This window comes from Camelus bactrianus, chromosome 34 (assembly GCF_048773025.1).
Source record: "Camelus bactrianus isolate YW-2024 breed Bactrian camel chromosome 34, ASM4877302v1, whole genome shotgun sequence".
Taxonomy (NCBI): Eukaryota; Metazoa; Chordata; class Mammalia; order Artiodactyla; family Camelidae; genus Camelus; species Camelus bactrianus.
Genome location: NC_133572.1, coordinates 20,202,724 through 20,224,649, shown reverse-complemented (window position 1 = coordinate 20,224,649; position 21,926 = coordinate 20,202,724). Strand labels below are relative to the sequence as shown.

The 21,926-nt window shown below is 40.9% G+C and overlaps 1 protein-coding gene across 10 annotated transcripts in view; it reads right to left on the bottom strand.

The window, feature by feature from the left end:
- The window catches only part of BICD1 (BICD cargo adaptor 1), a 172,499-nt gene that overhangs the window by 116,260 nt on the left and 34,313 nt on the right, over positions 1-21,926 (bottom strand). Inside the window, exon 1 of one of the 10 annotated variants that reach the window (XM_074357301.1) lies at positions 526-730. The exons of the other annotated variants lie outside the window; for them this stretch is intronic. The gene's annotated coding sequence lies outside the window, so the exon portion shown is untranslated. Of the gene's footprint in view, positions 1-525; positions 731-21,926 lie in introns of those variants that run through there. 10 annotated transcript variants of the gene reach the window in all.

The following is a 21,926-nucleotide window of genomic DNA, read 5'->3' as shown; positions in this document are numbered from 1 at the left end:
AGGTAACAGGGGCTGAGTCTTGGGACTTCCTTCTATCTTTAAAAACTGAGTTATGAATAGGACCAGTGGTGGGTAGGGGGTGAGTGAGAAGAAGGTGAATTAAGCCAGATCTACCCTTAAAAAGCTCCAGACTCTGAATCTATTGTTGCCTTTTCTCTGGGAGAGCTTTTCTTCCACGTTAAAGTGTTATGATCAGAAAGTAGCTCAAAGAATATGAAAACGAATATATGTATGTATATGCATGACTGGGACATTATGCTGCGCACCAGAAACTGACACATTGTAACTGACGATACTTCAATTAAGAAAGAAAGAAAGAAAGAAACTTGCTGACAACTCTATTTCCAAGGTTTCTGAGTGAAGAAACTTTGTCTTTTCATCTCTATGTCGCCAGTGCCTAGTATAAGAGCAAACTTCCCTCTCACAAAGACCCCAGCAGCTCGGTGACTCCAGCTAGCGACACTCACAGTGCCCCACCGACCACTTACTCCGCCCTCTTCGGGTACCTGGTTGTTCTGGACTTACCACAGAGAGGCAGATAAAAGCCAACCAGTAATGGCTGCATCAGCACTCAGTCCCAAGTAGAAACAAACAGGGGGAGGGGAAAGGTAGGGAAAACTGATGCCAAAAAAGGAAGGAGAAATCCATCTTTAGGGCCAGTGCTCAATTCCAGCAGTTCCAGTACTGTGGTTTTAAAAACATGAATATACAAATAACAAAAAAAGAAAGCATTTATATTGCTAGCTCAGCCAGAACAGGACAATGATATATTCTGTTTACTCCAGATGGGTGGGAACAAAAGGCGCCCTGGGCGAGGTACCGCAGAACAGGAAGAAAGTACTGAATGCTGTGTGTGCAGACCTAAGTGATGAAGGAAAGGAAAACATCAAATCGTGCTCTGTGTGGGAAAACTGTATCTCACACTTCCTGGGGACCTGATTTATGATGTGATTACATTTTTAAAACAACAGCAAAGGTTTAATTTCTAGTCCCCATCACATCCTCATCAGGGCGGGCTGTGGCTTTAAGAGCAGGCTGCCAGCCCTGCCCTCGCCCAGAACGCTGCCAACAGTGCTGGCAGAGGGAGGCGAGGACACGGCACACCACGCAGGGGCTCCCGAGGCGTCCACTTGAGGGGGACATCCGTCTCACGTTTTACAGGCCCACGCTAGTCAAGCAGCCACATTCAACTTCATTGGGGCAAGAATGTACAATGTTCCCGTGGAGAGGCACCCACAGGGAGGGCACTGAATTTCTGAGAACAGTCTTCCCTTAAGAACCTCTTTGCCTTGATCTCAGTCTCAAAAAGAAATTTCTTATCATTTCACTATTTTAAGAACAAGTTTGGCTAATTATTTTAGTAACACTGAAGACCAAATCTTGCACAGGAACATGGAAAGCTGGCATGTTTTAATTGGCTGTAGGAAATGATGGTTTTTCTCCTTTGGTGGTGGTGGGGGGGGGGTAATTGGCTTTTTTTATTTATTTAATGGAGCTACTGGGGATTGAACCCAGGACCTCATGTGTGCCAAGCATGCACTCCACCCCCATTTTAAATCTTATATTTGAAGAACAAGTCACTCAACCTCTCCGGGCCTCAATTTGTCTGAAAAATTACGTGACTGTACTAAATCAGAGTTTCCAACCTTGGCAGCACTGACGCTGGGGGCGGGGGGCTGTCCCCTGCGTTGTGCAGTGCTTAACACCATCCCTGGCCTCCAGTCCTAGGTGGCAGGAGCCTCCACCCCAGATTTGACAACCAAAAGTCCCTCTAGACATTGCCAGATGTCTCCTACTTGAGAATCACTGGGCTAGATGATTTCTTATGCCGCTCCAAATTCTAAAATTCAGTGCCCCTCTAATCTATATTCAAACCAATAAGACCCTTCGTCAAATTCTGGACACACAACACATGCCAGCCCACGAGAGTAAGAGTAACAATCTGTAAAGTGATACTGAAAGTAAGGCTTCGCCTGCTGTCAACACAGAACCCACATCCATGAGCCTTCTATTAAGTGAACTAAAATACTGCAACTCTTAAAAAATAAGGGGGTGGGAAGGGATAAATTGGGAATTTGAAATGTGCACCTCTTGGGGAGTGATGGAAATGTCAGCTGTCTTGATTGCGGTGCTGGTTTCACGGGTGTGTACAGCTTTCAAAATCCATCAACTGTTCATCTGAGATATGTGTAGTTTACTGTACAGGAATCATACCACAATAAAAGTGTTTAAAAAAATAAAGAAAGAATAAAGTACACTACAGGGAAATGAGCAAAAAATATTCCTACAGAAGGTGGCAACCAGATCTTTTTATGTAAGTAATGTTTAGGCTCTGTCCCAAAAAGGTTTTGTTGGCAAATGGTTTAGACACATATTATTTATTGAATTTATACCCTGCCTCATTCCAAAAAGCATCTGAGGCAGCCTGCAAAGAGGCATATAGGAGCAAATGGAAAGAAAATAATAAAACAGGTAAAGAACAAGAAGAAACAAATGTTCTGATCCTAAAACTCAATATCATTTCTGTGATTGTGCATAAAATGTAGCTCAGAATTGCAGGATGTCTAAGAGAAAAGCTGGAAATAAAATAATTACATAATTTGCATCATCAGAGAAGAGGAATTATGCTCATTCTCTAGAGAAACAAGATTTTCTTAGGATTAAACTCAGAGATATGTTTCATTTGGGAACACATGTTCAAAGGACTTGAATCCTATGGTTGCACAGAAAAAGCCAGCTCTTCTATAATAGTGAAGTATAATTTAAAAGCATAACTTTGAAACACAATTTGGTGAAGGTGTTTCTTTGGGAAGCTAAAGCAACACGGGTAGGTTTCCAATAAAAGCTGTTCAATGACCTAGGTGATCCAAGGATGTCATCTGCCTACAAAAGTGGTTTTCAAAATGTGGTTGAAAACTTTTCTTCAAAGAGAACGTTCTAGAGAAATCTAGAATATAAAACAGATGGAAGCAAAGCTACACCTTTCCTTCCCATCACTGTCTCTCCTCCTTGGAAAGCCTCAAAGGCTCCCGCAGCCGACTTCCAAAGACACTCACCTAGAGGACACAGCTTCAGATGCCCAGGGTAGATTCAACAGGTCAACAAGTATGTAGAATGCTCCTGCTAAGTATGAGAGTAAATATTGTTTCATATATTATTTTTCATAAAAATAATTTTTTCAGTTGAACTTTTAAGGAGAAAATCGACAGTTCCCAGCACAGTCCTGACCGAGCCTGCCGTGCTAACGACGCCCAGATGCTCAGACGTGGCAGAAATCATCACCGCACCCACTGCGACTAAGGAAATGAAAGCTCCCACCAGGGTTCCCATCCAGGTGCAAGGCCATCCCGTCTCCGCAGAACAGACAGGCCCAAGTCAGCATCCTTCTCAGGAATCCGGTTTGGATCCACTCAGGACCTGAGCTAGTGCTTCGTTCGCGTCCAAAGTTTCTACCTTGCTGAGCTTTGCTGAGGTAGCCTGAGCCTAAAACTTCTCAGCACAGACGTTACCAGTGGGCAGCCGCTGGCTCCTGCCAGCCAAACGCCAGGGAACTGTTCTCATCTCGATCTCCAGGACCGTCCCCGGCTTTCCCCTCAAGGTCAGGACAGGAGAGCCCCGAGCAGCCAGCTTCCATTCCACGCCCCTGGACCCTCACCTGGCCTTGCTCCTCAGTCCTGAACGGGGCCCTTCAAAGCAGAAGGTCACTGCGGCCAGGTCTTACCAGGTATGTGGAAAAGAAGGAACAAGAAACTGCACCGGGAGAAAGGGAACTTAGAAGCCTTCCCTCTCCCACCAGAGACACGAAAGTGTGCTTGCATCCTCAGACTCTACCTCGTGATTCCAACATGTAAATGGGAGGCCCTCCTCGAGAAAGAGTGGGAGGCGAGGAAGGTGTGTGACCAAGAACTACAACTTGGAACAGCTCGGTCATGCCTTAGTAGCCAGTTCTAAATAACAAGCTAATCTGATGTCACTGACAGCACAGGTAAGCAGTTCTGTAACTGAGCTAATCAGTACACAGCAGTCTGATACTTCTCACTGACATGTTGAAGAGTGTCTATCAAAATTACCTTCGTTTGACCAAAATTAGTGTTGTGTCATTCTTCTCTGCAACAAGTTAAAAAAAAAAAGACATTAAAAAAATATACCCAACTTTCCGGTAATCGATTGTACCAAACATGCCACACGGATGAGGGATGTTGAGGGTAGGGGAGTATGTATGTGTGGGTGGGGAGGGCTGTGTGCAAACTCTCTGTATTTTCTGCTCAATTCTGTTGTGAACCTGAAATTGCTCTAAAAAATAAAGTCTATTAATGAAAAATATATATATCCAACTTTCAATAATAATAGTAAGCACTTACATAAGCCCTATATGAGCCAGGCATTGTTTAGATGGAAGAAAATATATTTATTTATATAAATAAAAATACATGTCATCTCCTTTTAAACTTAATATAAGGACATTATAGTTTCCTTTTTTTAAAAAACTACTTTATTTATTTGTTGATTTTGGGGGGCAGGTAATTTAGGTTTTTTTACTTACTTACTTTTAGATTTGGGGGGGCATAATTTAAGTTTATATATTTTTTAACAGAGGTACTGAGAATTGAACCCAAGAACTCATTTATGCTAAGCATGCACTCTACCACTGAGCCCCTCCCCTCTATTACTTCCTTTTTAAAGGTGAGGAAACTAAGTCACAAGGAAGTTAAGTTACTTCCCCAAGATCAAAAAGCTAATGAGTGGTAAGGCTCGGATTGGTTAGCAGACATTTGGTTCTGTGCAAAACATCCGTAAGCCATTTGATCCATGCCAAAAGGGCTTTGATATTTGGTCCCGTTCAAACCATTTGGCACGGGCCAAATATGATCATGGATATTCTGGATAGGACCAAGTTTCAAGCACTTTTTGGCATGAAGCAATTGGCTTACGGATGTTTTGGACAGAACCAAACGTCCTGCAAGGCTGGGATTTGATGAAAGGAAGCCAGGCTTCAGACTCTGTGTCTTAACCACTACACAAGACTCATTCTGGGGTTCACATGTGACCTGACACTAGGAAAATCCATATCAAATAAGAATGACTCTCAGCTACTTCCCTGAAATTGCTATGTGCCCATAAAAGGAGAAATAATTTAAAAATCTGAGCAAAACACGAATATATGAATAACTTCAACAAAACCAAATCCTGTAATCCATTCTCCCGTCTGTCATAAATGCATCTTTGATTTTCTATCTCAGAATACTTGCAACCATTCTATTTCTTATTTTTATTTCATTCCAATAGCAGTTTTCACACACTTGTAAATTAAGTGGCCACTGAAAATATCTGATTATTTTGTGATCTGCATAACCTAGACTTGACTTTGGAAAAGAGCAAAGAATATTTAGAATTTATGATATGAAATCTGAAGCTTCCTTTTGAATTAGTTTAAAGCAAGTTTATTGTTTTCTTACAATACAAATACTGCATGCTATGGTAGAAAATTTTTAAATATAACCTGAGAAATAGGTATTTAAAACTCATGACCCTGTGATAATTAATGCAAACACGTGGAGTAACTCTTTGCAATCTGATTTCTATGCTGATTACAGCTACCACTTACTGGGCGTTTAAAGATCGTCAGGCACCATGCCAAGCACTTATTATGTGTTCTCGTTTAATTTTCACAAAAACCTACAAGGCAAATATTACTATCATTCTCACTTTTTTGGAAACTGAGGCTTAGAGAGGTCAAGAAACTTGCCCTCACCAAGGATTCCAACCTGGGACTAGAGGTAGACACCGCATCTATACCCCGACTTTAGGCACTGTGTTGGACAGAGACTTAACAAATGTGGTTAGCTTTCATTTCCCCCAATTTTTATCCTTTTTTTTTTTCATTCCAATACAAGTCCCCCGGTTTACTTAAACTCAGGATTTCTCAGCCTGGGCAGTAATGACATCGTTGGCTGAATGGTTCTTTGTTGTAGGGACTGTCCTGTGCGATGGAGGATGTCTGGATGTTTAGCGGCATCCTAGCCTCTACCCACTAGATGGCAGCAGCGTTCCCCTAGTTCCTCTGGTCGTGACAACCAGACGCGACGGGAGGGGGAGGAGAGACAAAATAGCCCCCGACTGAGAACCACCACAGTTTAATACACTGTAACAACAGTTGGACACTCGTAGTCTGATTAACATAATCTGTTAACTGAGATAGACCTTTCTGGTGGAAACAATTCAGTAAAGATTATCTACAAATCTCCTTTTATAAAAGAACCCCTTCAAGATTCTTGAATGTATTTTTCCAGTTTCTAGGTATTCTGCATCCTTTTACAGTGTTTTTTTTTTAATTGAAGTATAGTCAGTTACAATGTGTCAATTTCTGATATACAGCATAATGTCCCAGTCATACATATGTATATATCCATTTTCATATCCTTTTTCATTAAAGGTTATTACAAGGTACTGAGTATAGTTCCCTGTGCTGTACAGAAGAAATCTGTTCTTTGTCTATTTTTATACTTTTACTGCGTTTTGTTTTTGAATAGTTGAATCCTTGCAAATCTTCAAATCAGTCAAGTTATAAATTAGCCTAAGGCTAATTGCCAAATCCTCTTGAAAAATGGATTTTGACTGAGCATCTCTTCAAATATAAATCTAAACAGTCAATCTGCAGTCTCTTTTCAAATATCTCTTCTGGTAATTCTAGTCTTTGTTCTCATAATATCCTGTATTATGAATATATATTCATATATTCTATTCTATGAGTATATATACTCATAAACCCAATTCATCTTTGTGGCAATTCCTCTGAGGCTGAAGTGAAATTCAAGCCCTCAAGGATGCTCTGTCTAACCTATCATGGTCCCCTCTGGCTCTTTCTCTAGGGGACGTCTCCCTCGGTTCAGCCAAAGCAGGGCAGTGTCACCTAATTCCGCCCCTGTGATCCTAGACTTGCCATGTTGACCTAGCCGTCAGCACGCACAGCTATCAGGGAGCTCGTTAAAAACAATTTTGATGAAGAGCAGAAATACTGACAATTAGCTCCTGTGACCTTCTCAACTCCATTTTACCTCTTGATCCTTTTTCGCCCTGCAGCAGTCAGATTGTTTTCTGCAGTGTTAATGGATTCACTTTTGTCCTTTGAGGCCCCTGAAGAACAACCTCTCTAACTATCAACGTGCTATTGAAAGGGGTTTCCGGGAGGACATTGCAAAGTTCCATTTTGACACTCAGGACTAAGGAGCAGAGGCCGGTTATATTGGCTTTCACTAATTACCTTAATTGCCTCTATAACAAATACCATAAACTTTCATTTAACAGCAGGGACTTTCTCAATCCATTTTTCTTCCATGCAGTGAGCATTTTGTAGTCTAACATCCTGACTGGTTTGATGTCAATAAAAAAGAGAAGACAAGCACAGATTATGTGGTAGTAAACTTTCTTGAGTCTTTCACTTTTGAACCATATAGTCTGATCTATCTTCAGTTTACACGCTGGAAAGAACTGATTGTGAACTACTGAGAACTGGTGCAAAAGAGCCTGGCCATTAAAACTGCAAAAAAAAAGAAAAGAAAAAGATGTACTAGTAAATCAATACCACTGATAAACAAGACAAATTCCATAAATTATCAGGGTAATTAACAGAAGCTGCTAAGCAGAAAAATCTGTGAAATCTCAATGGTTTAACTCAACAAAGCTGAACGTAGATGGGGCTGCCCTCCTCCAGTTATGCCATCTGGACTACCCCCCCTCCAAGTTCATTTCAGCAGGGGAAGAAAGGGACAAAGGAAACACGCTGGCTGTCAGCTGCCTCGGCCTGGAAGTGACACTAGTGAATTCTGTTCTCAGGTCATTGTCTAAAGCTCGTCTCAGGATCCTGACTCAGCTAACAGGGAAGCTGGGAAATGTAAGGGGGCACGTGGAGTATTTGGCGAGCAGCAGAATCATGTTCAAAAGATTTTACTGTAATACTCAAACACTGAGAACAATAACTTTTATACTCCATACAATAAAATATTATCAAGCCATTAAAATGTTTTCCAAGGTCCTAATATAACTTTCAGTGAACAAGCAGGATACAAACTGAATATACAATATCTTTTAAAAAAACTTAAATATGCAAGGCAGGAAAAGAGAGGAAAATATCACTTTGTTACCAACAGTTAGCTCTGTATAGTATGATTATAAGTAATTTAGTATTATTCTCTATATATTTCCTTATTGTCAAATTCTACACAATGAGCACGTATTAAGAATTTATATCAATTTATCACTCAAATGTATAGCCTAAAAAAAAAAGAAGAAAAAAGAAAAAAGAGGACACGAATAAACTCATCTACAAAACAGACACAGACTCACAGACATAGTAAACAATACCAGGGGAAAGGGGGTGAGAAGGGATAAATTTGGGAGTTTAAGATTTGCAAATGATAACCACTACATAAAAAAATAGATTAAAAAAATTTCTTCTGTATAAGCACAGGGAACTATAATCAATATCTTGTAATAACCTTTAATGAAAAAGAATATGAAGATGAATATATATATATGCATATATATACACACACACACACACACACACACACACACACACGACTAGGACATTATGCTGTACACCAGAATTTATTTTTTTCATTTTTTAAAAATAGGCTTTTAGGAAAGTTTTAGGTTCACAGCAAAATTGAGCAGAAGGTACAGAGATTTCCCATGTACTTCCCTGTCCCCACACCTGCGTAATTTATCAAATTATCAGATCCCCCACCAAGGTGCATTTGTTCCCATCAACAAATTTACATGGACACATTGTAATCACTCAGAGTCTGCTGTACACCAGAAATTGACACATTGTAACTGACTATACTTCAATAAAAAATAAATAAGAATTTATATCAGATAAAACTAGAATATCAACCCAACTCAATTATGCACAGTAAACCCTCAATTACTGTATGAATGAACAAAAAGGAACCAGGAGGAATTAAATGAGATCTGTTAACATTCTCACATAAAAATCTATTATAATGGAATTCAAAGTTTATTTTTTAATCAAAGGACCTCTATTTCCCATTAGGAAATGAGACTTTGATGAATAAGAATTAGAATTACAATATTTAGGTAACATTTACTGGTAAATTACCATTAGCCAGGCATGTGCTAAGCATATCACATTCTTTATCTCATTTATTCCTCAAACTCGTATTTTGAAGCAAGATTATGCCCATCTGCAGATCTGGCAGTTGGGGCACATAGAGGGGAAAGAGGGTTTGACTTCAGACAGCAGGACTCTGGAGGCCACACTCTTAACCACCCCCCTTCACTTGTCAATTATTTTGGGGCCTTGAAAAATCATCACCTACTTTGCATTTTTCCAAGGATTGCTAAAGGAATGTAAACTTGAAAAGGAGTTAGAATGGATGCAGTAGATTGGTGGTGCTTAACATCCATTCCAACTTCTTTCTAATGAATGAGCCTTCTTCCCGGCAGAAGCTTGAAACATAAAAAATTGCACTTTCTTGGGGGGAGGGTATAGCTCAAGTGGTAGAACACATGCTTAGCATACACAAGGTGCTGGGCTCAATCCCCAGTACCGCCTCTAAAAATAAATAAATGAATAAACCTAATTACCTCCCCCCTCAATAAAAACTAAAATAAAATTTAAAATTGCATTTCCTAGACTGCCTTGAAGGTAGGCTTTTGCGTATGATCTAGGGGCCACCAGAGACACACACCGGTGTGGGATTTAGACAGGAGGTGTGAGGCCGGGTCCCGACTGCTCCACGGAGGAGTTTTCCTTCTCAGTTGCAGCTCTAGCAGAGACTGAAGTGTCAACTCCCCCCTCCATGGGTGCTGAAGGGTGTGAGGAGGGGCACCCATCTACAGTGCGCGTGGCAGGCACGGGGTGGGTCTGGAACCAGCAACGCCGTCTGCACCCTCCTGAGCACGGCGGCTGCTTCACTGCAGCGTTGGTGGTAGAACTCCGAAGCTGACAGCTACTCAGTTATCGGAAAACTGAGCAAAAATCCATGACAAGTCACAAAGGCTTTAAGAAACAATTCATCTAGAGCATTCTATGCGCCAGACACTAGGTGATGGGAAAATGATGACAAGCAAAATATACCTGTCCCGGCACTTAGGGAGCTTACAGCCTAGCTGGGGTAGCAAAAATTAACAAAATAAATATTTATTTACAAATTCTGATTACTCTTTTTTTTTTTTTAATATTGTTTGTTTTGAGGGAGAGGTAAATTAGGGTTATTTTATCGAACCCAGTATTTCTTGCATACTAAGCATGCACTCTACTACTTGAGCTACACCCTCCCCCTGATTACTCTTTTTTGGTTGTTTTGTGCAGGAGGTAAATTAGGTTTATTTATTTTTAGAGGAGGTCCTGGGGATTGAACCCAGGACCCTTGTGTATGCTAAGACTGCGCTCTACCACTTGAACCATACCTTCCCCCTCTCTTCCCCTGATTACTCTTAAAGTTCTCCCTGTTTCGTCTTACCCCCTGGGCAGTGAGTACCATCAAGAATTTCTAGATTTCATATCAACTTACTGAATACTTAGCCCAGTTTATTGATCTTAACCTTTAAACTAAAGTAAGTTACGATCAGGAGTTTAGATATCAAATAAAGACAAATTCGAAGTAGTAATGATGACAATGCAAAAAACTTCCAAGAAGACGTTCTGGCAAATGGCTACAATTCAACAATTACGGTAAGCAAAACTATTCTCTCCTAAAGACAAAGAAAAAAAATACAGCTATGATGTCAGTGCTGTGGGAAATAATTGGTCATATTGACATACCGTTAATGGAGGCTCTGTCTCTGGTTGAATAATATTGATTTCACTAATGTTCTTTCTAGTGTCAGCTCCCTTTCATTTCTTCTACGGCATGCCATCTTTCAGCTCGGAAGGGTTACTACCCAGCACTATGATGGGTAATGATTTGGCAACGGGTGTCTTCAAGCTCAGGCCTTTTACCACGTAGGAGGGCTCAGTAAGTCACGTAAAAGATTGGATTTTAGGTGACTCTGAAGACATAATGACACTCAAATCATTTTTCTTTCTGGATGTGAACAGATTATGGACAATACTGGGTATTACTGTATCATTAAGGTTTCTAGACAAAAGATAGAGATGTTGCTCACAGAGTCATAGTTAACCTACCCTGTAAAAATAGTTTTTAAAAAAATGATGTTAAGATATTTATAAGGTTATATCATAGTCTTGTTACAAACAAAGCAAATTTGGATAGAGCTTAAGTACAACTGAAACACTACCCTCATTTATTTTAACTTTTAATTACATAAGGGGAAAAGGGAAATTAATTATGCACGCACGCGTGTGTGTAAGAAAGAGTGAGCGATACCTGAAAATAAATTATACAAAAATGTGCTTCACCATTAAACACAGTATCTACCCATCTCAGTATCTTGTACATAATAAACCGTAAATTGTGACATGAATGAATGAATATGAAACACAAAAACGATTTTAAGTGGCTCCACTGTATTTCAAGAGGATTCAGATTTTCCTATCAGATTATAAGGATTAAAACGAATTTAAGTCATCTAGCTCTTCTTAACCCAAATTTGATATTGAAAAACTCATACTTCTTGACTGTCCAAAATCTAGACTGAGGGTCAAATTTTTTTTTTACAGTGAGGCACTTCCATTTTCAAGATAAATAAACAAAACCTCAATAAGAGTGCTTACTTTGAACCACATTTATGGAAATATTACTGAGGTGTACGATGGCTTTTAAAAGAGAGCTTAGCTTGCAAGAGCTTAACTTTTTTGATATAAAACCTTTTTTTTAACGACACCGGGTATTAGGCACCTCTTGTCAAAAAGGGCAGTGGAAGGCGTGCTGGAAGGGCCCCTCCTTGCTGTGGGAGTCATGTCCGGGGGTTGGCCAGGGCTGCCTGGTAAAGGAAGGCTTGGTGCCAGAAGAGGCTCACACCCAGTGCGCGCTAATCCAGCAGCTGGGACCTGGCAGCGGAAGGATAAAACCTATTGTTTGTTGAAAACAAAGTATGTGCCAGACTAACCCATGGGCTTCGTTAGAATGTGTCAGGTGACACACCCACCTGTTCTCTAAACTCACAACGACTGGGCACTATTGTCCCCATTTTGTAGGTGAGATACCTGAGGCTCAGAGAGATCAATACTTGGCAAGAGTGACAACCAGGAATGGTGGAGCCTGGATTCGAACCTCAGCCTGTCAGTCCCAACCCATCCTGGACGCGGAAATCTCCATGTTCAAAGTGGGCAGCCGTGCGACTCCTCTTGAAGAATCCCAACTACAGGTAGGAACCAACTGCCCTGCTTCCTCTCTGGGCACAGGGGCGGCAGGTAAGCCGGGAAGAATGTCAAAGCACCAGGTAAACAGGCAGAATTCTATATTAAATAGCCCTAGGCCACTATATTCTTTGTGGTTTTTCTCTCTTCTTTCCTTAGCAGCCTGCTAACTGGCAACTTCTCTGTCCCCTACTCTCCCCACCTGGCCTCGCCAAAAACATCCGTCTTGCTGGGTGGTCTACATGCCAGAAAACTGGCAAACCAAACTTGTCTGATGGTGTACAAATTACACACATACACGTATCACTGGGTCCATTGTTTTACTCGCTCCCTCAACAAATATTTCTTAAGCATTTTTAATCAAGAGTAGCAGGCTCCTTGGCATATATCCAGAGGGAACCCCAATTCAAAAAGACACCAAAAAAAAAAGACACCTGCACCCCAATGTTCATAGCAGCACTATTTACAATATCCAAGACATGGAAACAGCCTAAATGTCCATCAACAGATGACTGGATAAAGAAGGTGTGGTATATTTATACAATGGAATACTACTCAGCCAAAAAAATTGATAAAATAATGCCATTTGCAGCAACATGGATGGACCTGGAGAATGTAATTCTAAGTGAAGTAAGCCAGAAAGAGAAAGAGAAATACCATATGATATCATTCATACGTGGAATCTAAAAAAAAAAAAAAAGACAAATGAACTTACATGTAAAACAGAAACAGACTCTCAGACATAGAATAGACTTGTGGTTGCCGGGGGGAGGGGGGAGGGAGGTGGGAAGGAATGAACTGGGAGTTTGAGATTTGCAGATACTGACTGGTATATATAAAATAAATAAACAAATTTATATTGTATACCACAGGGAAATGTACTCAATATCTTGTAGTAGCTCATGGTAAAAAAGATTATGAAAACAAATGTATGTATATTCATGTATGACTGAAGAATTGTGCTGTGCACCAGAAATTGACACAACATTGTAAACTGACTATACCTCAATTAAAAAAAAAAAAAAGAGTGGCAGGCATTGTGCAAAGTCCTAGGCAAAGAACAGCAAGTTCCTGCATTCGAAGAGCTCATAAACCAGGAGAGACAGAGAGGAGGGAGTATGAAATGACACTGCAGGATGTCAGAGGCTGGAACAGCGCTCTGCACCAGTGTGAAAGTTGTTGCACAGAGTCAGAAGCAAAGCCCTCATGAGACTCAAGGAGGGTTGTCGGCAAATAAATTACATGAGCTTCTCTGCATGGAGGGACAGGGGCCAAATCTGCCATCATAAGAACATAAAGATGAATGGCTAGGATCTGTTGAGTGCTTACTATGTGCCAGAGGGATTCTTTCTGCATATGAACTCATTTAGTTCTTACAGCCACCTTAACGTGTTGCTAGGATTTTTCTTTTCCTTTTACATCTGGAAACTGAGCCACAGAGAAGTTAAACAACATGCCCAAGGTCACACAGCCAGTAAATGAAGGAGCCAGGATCTTAAACTAGGCGGTCTGATTCCAAAGCCCACACTATAGCCACTAAACTATAGGACTGCCCCGAACCTTAGCACACAGTGAGGTACCCAATAATTAATGGTCAAACTAAAATTAAATAAACCCTGTGACATCTGTTTTATTTGGCCAAAGGCCTTTCGGGTTCTGAAGGTGCAGATGTAGGGGAGGCCACCATTATTACCTACTCCACGTGTGTATTTTCATTTGGCCTCAAAACAATCCTCCAAAGTATTATTATTACCATCCCCATTTTGCAGATGCAGAGAATGACACATAGGGAAGGTAAACTTGCCCAGAATCACACGGCCAGTCCCAGGAAGATAGTGCATTTGGCCCAGACAGTTAGTCTCCAGAACCCAGGCTCTATTTTTTCTTTTTCTTTTTTCTTTTATTTTTTTGTTATTGAAATATATTCGTTTTACGTTGTGTTAATTTCTGGTATACAGCATAGGGATTCAGATATATATATAATTCCTTTTCCTATTCTCTTTCATTATAGGCTAGTACAAGGTATTGAATATAGCTCCCTGTGCTACACAGTAGGACCATGTTGTTTATTTTATATATAGTAGTTAGTACCTACAAATTCCAAACTCCCAATTTATCCCTCCACAATCCCCTTCCCTCCCTGGTAACCATAAGTTTGTTTTCTATGTCTCTGAATCTGTCTGTTTTGTAAATAAGCTCATTTGTGTCATTTTTTTTAGATTCCACATGAGAGTGCTATCATATGTTATTTTTCTTTCTCTTTCTAGCTTATTTCACTTAGAATGACAGTCTCCAAGTCCATCCACGTTGCTGCAAATGGCATTATTTTATTCCTTTCTATGGCTGAGTAGTAAGTATTCCATTGTGTGTTTCTCTATCCAATGCAATCATCTGCCAATGGACATTCAGGTTGCTTCCATGCCTTAGCTGTTGTAAATACAGAATCCACGCTCTTAATCATGACACTGGAGTGAATATGTGAAAAAAATTTTTTTAATGTGAGTAGGTGAAAAAATGGATGTCTAAGGTGAGATTCACCAAGCTGTGGCCAATGAAGACAGAGATAAAAAGCAGAAAGAGAGACCGAGAAAATATCTAGGAAATAAACTGTCATGCTGAGAAGACAAAGATATTCCGGCAAGAAGATCTGGGATCAGATGGCTCTTGGTACCACACAGTGGGTACACTTGAGTACCCAGGAATTTTGGTTTCTTCCAGAAGAAGCAGAAAAGGTGGGGAACACCCTTGATTTAACACTTTTAATATTCAGACACAGAATGTGGGGGTGCGCTTCCCTTTGTCGTCTTGTCCTAGGCCCCCAAAATGCTTAGGGATGGGTCTGAAAATCTGTTAATACAAACTATTCAAAACAATAACACAACACCTGCATTTGCTCCTAGGTAAAGAAGTCTGTCCCACCGACACGTCACCCAGTCTAAGGGAAGGAGAGTCCTTAGCATCCATACGAGTGAGCCTGGGCCCTTCATCTGCATTTGCATCTGTACATGAAGGGTACCATCAAAAGGCATAAGCACAAAATGAAATTCAGACTGACCCACAGAGGCAGGGGTCAAGTACTCGTCTCTGAAAACAAGGCTCTAGATTCAAAATAATCACAATAGTAGACAAGAGTGATTTCTGAAGATTTTCATCTGCTGAATCAATATCCAATATTTTAAAAATAAGGGCCAGTTAACATCCAACTTTATTAGGTGTTAAGTCTGTGAAAACCAGAATTTTGATTTAGAAAAATAATTATAATTAACACATACATACCAGTCATATATTCCAGGCAACAGTTCAAAGTGTTTTATATTTACTAACTCATTTAGTGTATGCTTGCATATCTGTCTCTGTCCTTCTCTCTGTATCTCTCTCTGTGTGTGTGTGTGTGTGTGTGTACAGTATACACAAATGTATTCAGATTGACAGTAATTTATATTAATCCAGAGATAATCAACCTCAGCCCTTACTGACATTTGGAGTCAGATAACCCTTCATTTTGGAGGGGTGTCCAGTGCATTATAAAGCATCAGCAGTGGACAGTAGACACCAGTAGCAACTCTCAACTGTGATGGCCAAAAATGTCTCCAGACATTGCCAGATGTTTCCCAAAGTAGGGGACAGGGAAGGAGAGGGGCAAAATCACTTCCAGTTAAGAACCACAGATACATACTAACCCATTCTATATACAGATACACTCCTGGGGGGAGGGGGTTAATATATATACGTCTCTGTTATACATTTAGAGAGAAATGATGTATAATGTATACATAGATAAATAAGCAAATACATAAAACCCTACCAGGTGGGAACTGCTATTAACATACACATTATACAAATGAGAAGACTGAGGCACAGGGATGTTAAGTAACTCCACGCAGCTTAGCAAGTAACAGACGTTAGAACTTCAACACACATATTTTTACTCTAGAAGCCATGCTCTAAAACACTGAACTAAACTATACTGTATAAATGATTTAAGGAATAAATAATTTAGAAGTCCAAGCTACAGTCTACGACTCTCTTTCTTGGAAGACAACACAGCACAAGAGAGCACAGGATTTGACGTCTGAGAAATCTGGGTTTGGGTCCTACCTCCTCCCCCTTGCTGGCTGGCTGTTCTCAGGCAAATTATTTACCATGAAATAGACACAGAGAGAACAATTATGCTACAGGATAATTGTGAGGATTAAGTGATATACCAATTGTAAAAAAGTAATCTGCCAGTCAGAGAATTAGCTTGACTACGAAAATGTAACTTGATTTGTAATTGTCACAATTATTGTCTTCGTAACAGTCAATAGCATTTACTCAGTATAAACACTACCATCATTTTTGAGAAACTGTTTTGAGAACCAAAAGGTAAGGATTTCCTGAGATTTATTCTTGGATCACAATGTTACAATCTCAGTACTGCCAAATGGGTAGTAATCTTAAGATATAGACAGGGTCACACATACTTAGTACACAGTGTCTCATCCACACATTTAAACACAGCTGTCACACACTATGTGACACAACACAAAATCTCTCTCACACACACGTGTGTGTATATAGAACAATTTTGTAGAATCTTCCCTGTTTGGAGAGAATTCAAATAGTTGGAGTTTTTCTGGAAAGCAAGTAATTTTCAAGTCATTTATTAAGAATATAAAAAGCAGGGGAAAGGGGATAGCTCAAGCGGTAAAGTGCATGCTTAGCATGCATGAGGTCCTGGGTTCAATCCCCGGTACCTGCTCTAAAGATTAATAAGTGAACCTAATTACCCACCCCTCACCAAAAAAAAAAATATATATATATATATGTGTGTGTGTGTGTGTGTGTGTGTGTATAAGGAGCCTCGCCTTATGTGTATATATATACACATAAGGAGCCTCGCCTGCTTCTAGGTTTGTGTCACAAGCTGGTTGATCAAAACATCTGTGTTCTGAAATACATACATGCCCTGCTTAGAGATGTCATCAGGGCATTATTTCAAAATGTAAACTGACAAGCAGCTAACAGCTCTTCCAAAAAGGATAGTAAGTATACAGAGCCCTGAAAAAAAAAAAGTTAAAATTATACGGGAAACAGTCTGGGTTTCCAGTCCCAAATAACTCCCACAGTGCTGTTAATAGTGACCTCCCAGAGGACCTCGTCTCAAGCCAAGAGAACCTCTGCTGTGCTTTCCTTCAATGACTCTGAGCACATCCTCAGGCTCCAGCAGTATGACAGCTGGAAACCTGAGCCAAGGCTCAAGCCGCCGCCCTCCCCCCCACCGGCTACGTCCCGTTATTAACGCATCCCAGGAGCTGGGACTGTCACAGACTGATGCTCCTGTCACAGGCTGACGGGCAGACCTCAAGAGAGTAGTTATCTCTCAGTGGGCAGCAACGGTGGGGCTATTTCTAGACCTCACTACATTTTAAAAGTAGTATTCTCCAGATTACACAGACGTATAAATCACCACGGAACAACTTTTCTGAAGTCTGAGCTGGTCTGCAGGATTCCTAGATAATTCCAAATGGGGTGGCATCTCCAGGAGGGCAGAGTACATCCAGCCAGACAGCTAAGTTAAGAGATTTGCACGGTTATGTGTAATAAAGGGGGAGAAAATTTTCAAAGATTTTAAGTCACTGTTATAAAACCCACTTAATATAAGCGATTATATCTTCATATCTTAACATATGTTGCTCCCAATAGTTTCTCTTCTTTCAGTGCAGTTGAAGCATTAAAATAAAGCATTGCCTTTTCTTTTTTTTATTACCCCTTAGGGATTTTGGAGTGCAAGCAGACGTACAAAAGAAAAGTACTTCTACTGTGATATTTCACAGCATCATGGGCAGTCTCCTGGCATTTTTCATGGCCTTTCCTTTCTCTGTAGAGTTTGAATTTTTCACAATAAACATTTATTAAAGAAGATTCTTTCATTTTGAGATGTCCTTATCTCAGTGGCGAAGAAAGCTCTATTTCTCTCTGAGGATCCTAAAACAACGGGTTCTTGAACTAGATACTATGATAAAAAATTTAGATGGAATACTCAGCAGACTAACGGTTGCATTTTAGTCTGCATAGCTGGACAGCTGAAATTCTCTTTTTTGCATATTAATTAGATGTAGCCGCTCATCATTCCACCTTATGGTGTTACAATTCACAGATGGTTACTCCAGGGATGGATGCATCTCAGTAACAGTTTGAAATGCCCCTGGGTAATAAAGAGTGTAAATGATGGCTATGCCTTTGAAATAATGCAGTCAGACTGTGAGTGGCTGACAGGGTACAGCTGTGGACAAAATTCACATTTGCTTTTAGAGCCCTGTCTGCATTGTGAAATAAAGACATTTTTAAATATGTTAACTTAAAAAATAATAAATGTCATTCAAGATACTGGATTTTAAGAAAACCACAACTTATTTTTTTTAATCACATTTCGAGTAAGTAAAGCTAAAAGGTTAATTTCACAGCTGCTCCTCTCTCTGCCTATTTGCAGAAACAGCATGGGGTAAAATGCTTGAATTAGGAGAAAACCCTAAATGGGATCTTTTTAATTGGATACAGGATAAAGCAGGAGGTGTATCCACAATCCATAAGAGCAGACATTATTTAGTGTATGATTACATTGATTTCTAGAACTTGCTATGCTAGACTGTACACAGGATATCAAAGACTTTCCTACTCTTAAGAAACTGAAAATCTATTTTGATAGGAAAGATTTTATGCATACAAGACAGTACACAATCAAGTACTGGGTTATCAGCAGTACAGAGATAAGACCGCAGGAAATTTGGGGAAAGGAAAGAACAGTATGAATGAGCAGAATTCACTGGGCATGTTTAGTAGAGACGGTGGGTCTCGAGGGAAGTTAAGAAAGCCCTACAAAGTCACAGAATGAATATGAACGTGACAGATGAAGGAAACACTGGCTGCTCGGAGTTCAGGGCGCACATGAAGGAACAGTGAGCGTTGACTGCTAGACTAAGGAGCTTGACCTTGACCTGACAAACAGGAGGAGGCTGCTGGCCAAGGAAGGACTTAAGTGGGATTTAAAGAACTGATCTGGGGGGAGGATACAGCTCAAGTGGTAGAGTGCATGCTCAGCAAACCCATGAGAATCGCCTGCGAAGGTTTCTGCAATAAATCTTGCCTTTATTTTTCAAGATGTTCGGACCACTCCAAAGACTGTGATTGTAACGGAGCTCAGAGCAATCCTTAAAGTAATCTTGTCCATGGACTACTTACTAAACCAGAAGTTTAAAAACAAAACAAAACAAAACAAGAGCCAAAAAAACCAAAACCAAAAAACAAAAACCCTCTTGGGAGAATATTGAAGAGATTCTAGTGAGAATCTGGTCAATGGTCATGGCAACAGAAATGGAAAAGATGAAGGATTCCTACAGTCACCGCAAAGAAAAACTCAACTGGACTTGGTAGTGGCGCTCAGGGAGGGACAAGCTGTCAAAGATGAATGAGTTCATGGCATTAAGCCTGGGTAAAATGGAAGAATTTCACTGACGCTGACAAAATTACGGGGATGTCAGTAGTCACGTGACATGATGCCACTGAGTTCTCATTCAACTGGCAACCGTATCTACCAAAAAATGGTTATGGAAGAGGTCAAGGCTAGAAATGAGCTTCCCCAACACCAAGACACTGGAGAAACTTATAAAAATGAGTGAAAAAAGAAGGGCTACCCTGGGTCCCTACCCACAGAGCAGGGAGATTAAGAGCATTTGGGGAACTTTGGAGGAAGAGAGTTATGTGGAGAACAGAGTAGTGTCACAGAAGTCCAGGGAAGAAGGAAGTAATCTGAAAGTGTTAGGCCTAGAATATTCAACACTGAGAAAAAAAAATAGTATTGACTTTGTGTAATAAGGTCCATCATGAACTTGGAGAATTTCCTCAAAATATCTTAGGATTGAGTGAGACTCGAATCCCCTCTCTGAGTTGAGCCCTGGGGGTCTGATAAGCCCTGATTGAATTAAGGCTCCTGAATTTCCTCTTCTGCCTGGTGGGCCTTGTGGACTCATCTACAAAGAGCAGTTTTACTACTGAAGCTTCTGGAATGTAGCTGAACAATCCTCTCTCAGACCCAGGTATCAGATGAGCAATCAAATCTAACTGTGCATGTCTTTGATGATATTATTACTACAGGAAGTGGGTTTGATTTCCTCAAAAGAAAAAAATAAAGAAATAAAAGATTAGGATAAGATGCCTACAGAAATAACTCCTTAAATACGAGAAGTTATTCTCACGTTGTTCGTATCTCTGTTTCTCAGGACTGGGTCCCACACACAAATCTCCCTCCCTGGTTGTAGCCAAATGGACCAACTGCCACACCTGATCCCAAGTGGGCCAAGCAATTTCCCTCTCCTTGGCAGCTGCAATTGGGATTTAAACACCCTCATCTCTGCTGACTGTAAACAGAAGACATGCAATCTCAGGAAGCATGGAGCATCCATCGTCCATGATGGCCAGAGGGAAAGGAGAAAATGGTGCACAGGGAGGCAGGGAAGAAAGAGGCAGATGTGTATGTAGGCAGAGACAAAGACACCCTTAACCTGAGTCTATCAGAGATTCCTCACTGCGTCACTCAGTTGTTCTCGGGCTCTGTTCCACCACGAGCACTTCTGTTCCTTCCTCCCTGTCTCACAGACTCCCCGGGGCAGGATCTGATCAAGTCTGGCTACTTACCACCCAATACAAGGTAACCATAACGTACAGTGGATGCCTGTGAACATGACCTTCAATTCACCTCATCTGGCAGTAAGCGCATGCAAGTTACAATGCTTGGTTGGTGTGTGCGTGTCTCTGATTAATAAGATGGAAAAATGTGACTTAGGCAAAGCTGTAGCTCAATCCAATCATCACAGTGTGCAGGAGTAATTCATGGGCTGAACCTGGTGAGCAGGAGGCACTCAGCCAAGGGCTCCAGAAAAGGCAGAAAGGCCGGCAGGGTGCAGACTGCCTAGGAAGGAAGGTGAGGGGCTGTCCGCTGGAGAGATCTGTGCGGGTCCCACGAGCGGCAGCTGCACCTCTGTACCAGGCGCTCTGGGGGAGCCAGACCCCGTATTTCTGCACCGGAATACACTCCCTGCAACCTGCTCTGTGCAGAAATTTCCAGCCACATGAATCTCAATATTCTTTTATATCAAGACACTCTTATATCTTTAGGCAACTGCGTCTGCTACCATCTTTCTGACAATGCCCCCACCCATCTGTTTTGATGCCTACCCAAAAGACAGTCAGCCAGCCGATCCTACATTTTTTGGAGTATTTGCTGAAGCAAAAGATTTGCCAGAATTGCCAAGAAGCACAGTACAGTTTATATTAAGTTTACAAGGAAGGGCTCTAATGAAAATGACGGGGCAACGCTCAGACAGAAGGGCAGTGAATTTCCCAGGAGTCTGGTCTGCCTCCTTCTCTATCGAGAGGGCTCTCCTCTGTGGACCACTGGCCCTGGACAGCAGGCTGCACACTCTTCTCTATTTCATAAGCTGTGGGAACACCTCTACGCTAGTGGGATATCAGACCACCATCACTCGGCCCAAAGCCCAGCTCTCCTAACCCTATCTTCATCCACGTGCCTCCCTAAAATGACCGGGCAGCTCCTAGGGTCTTCCTGTTTGTACACCCGAAACCAGGCTAAATTCTCAAGGTC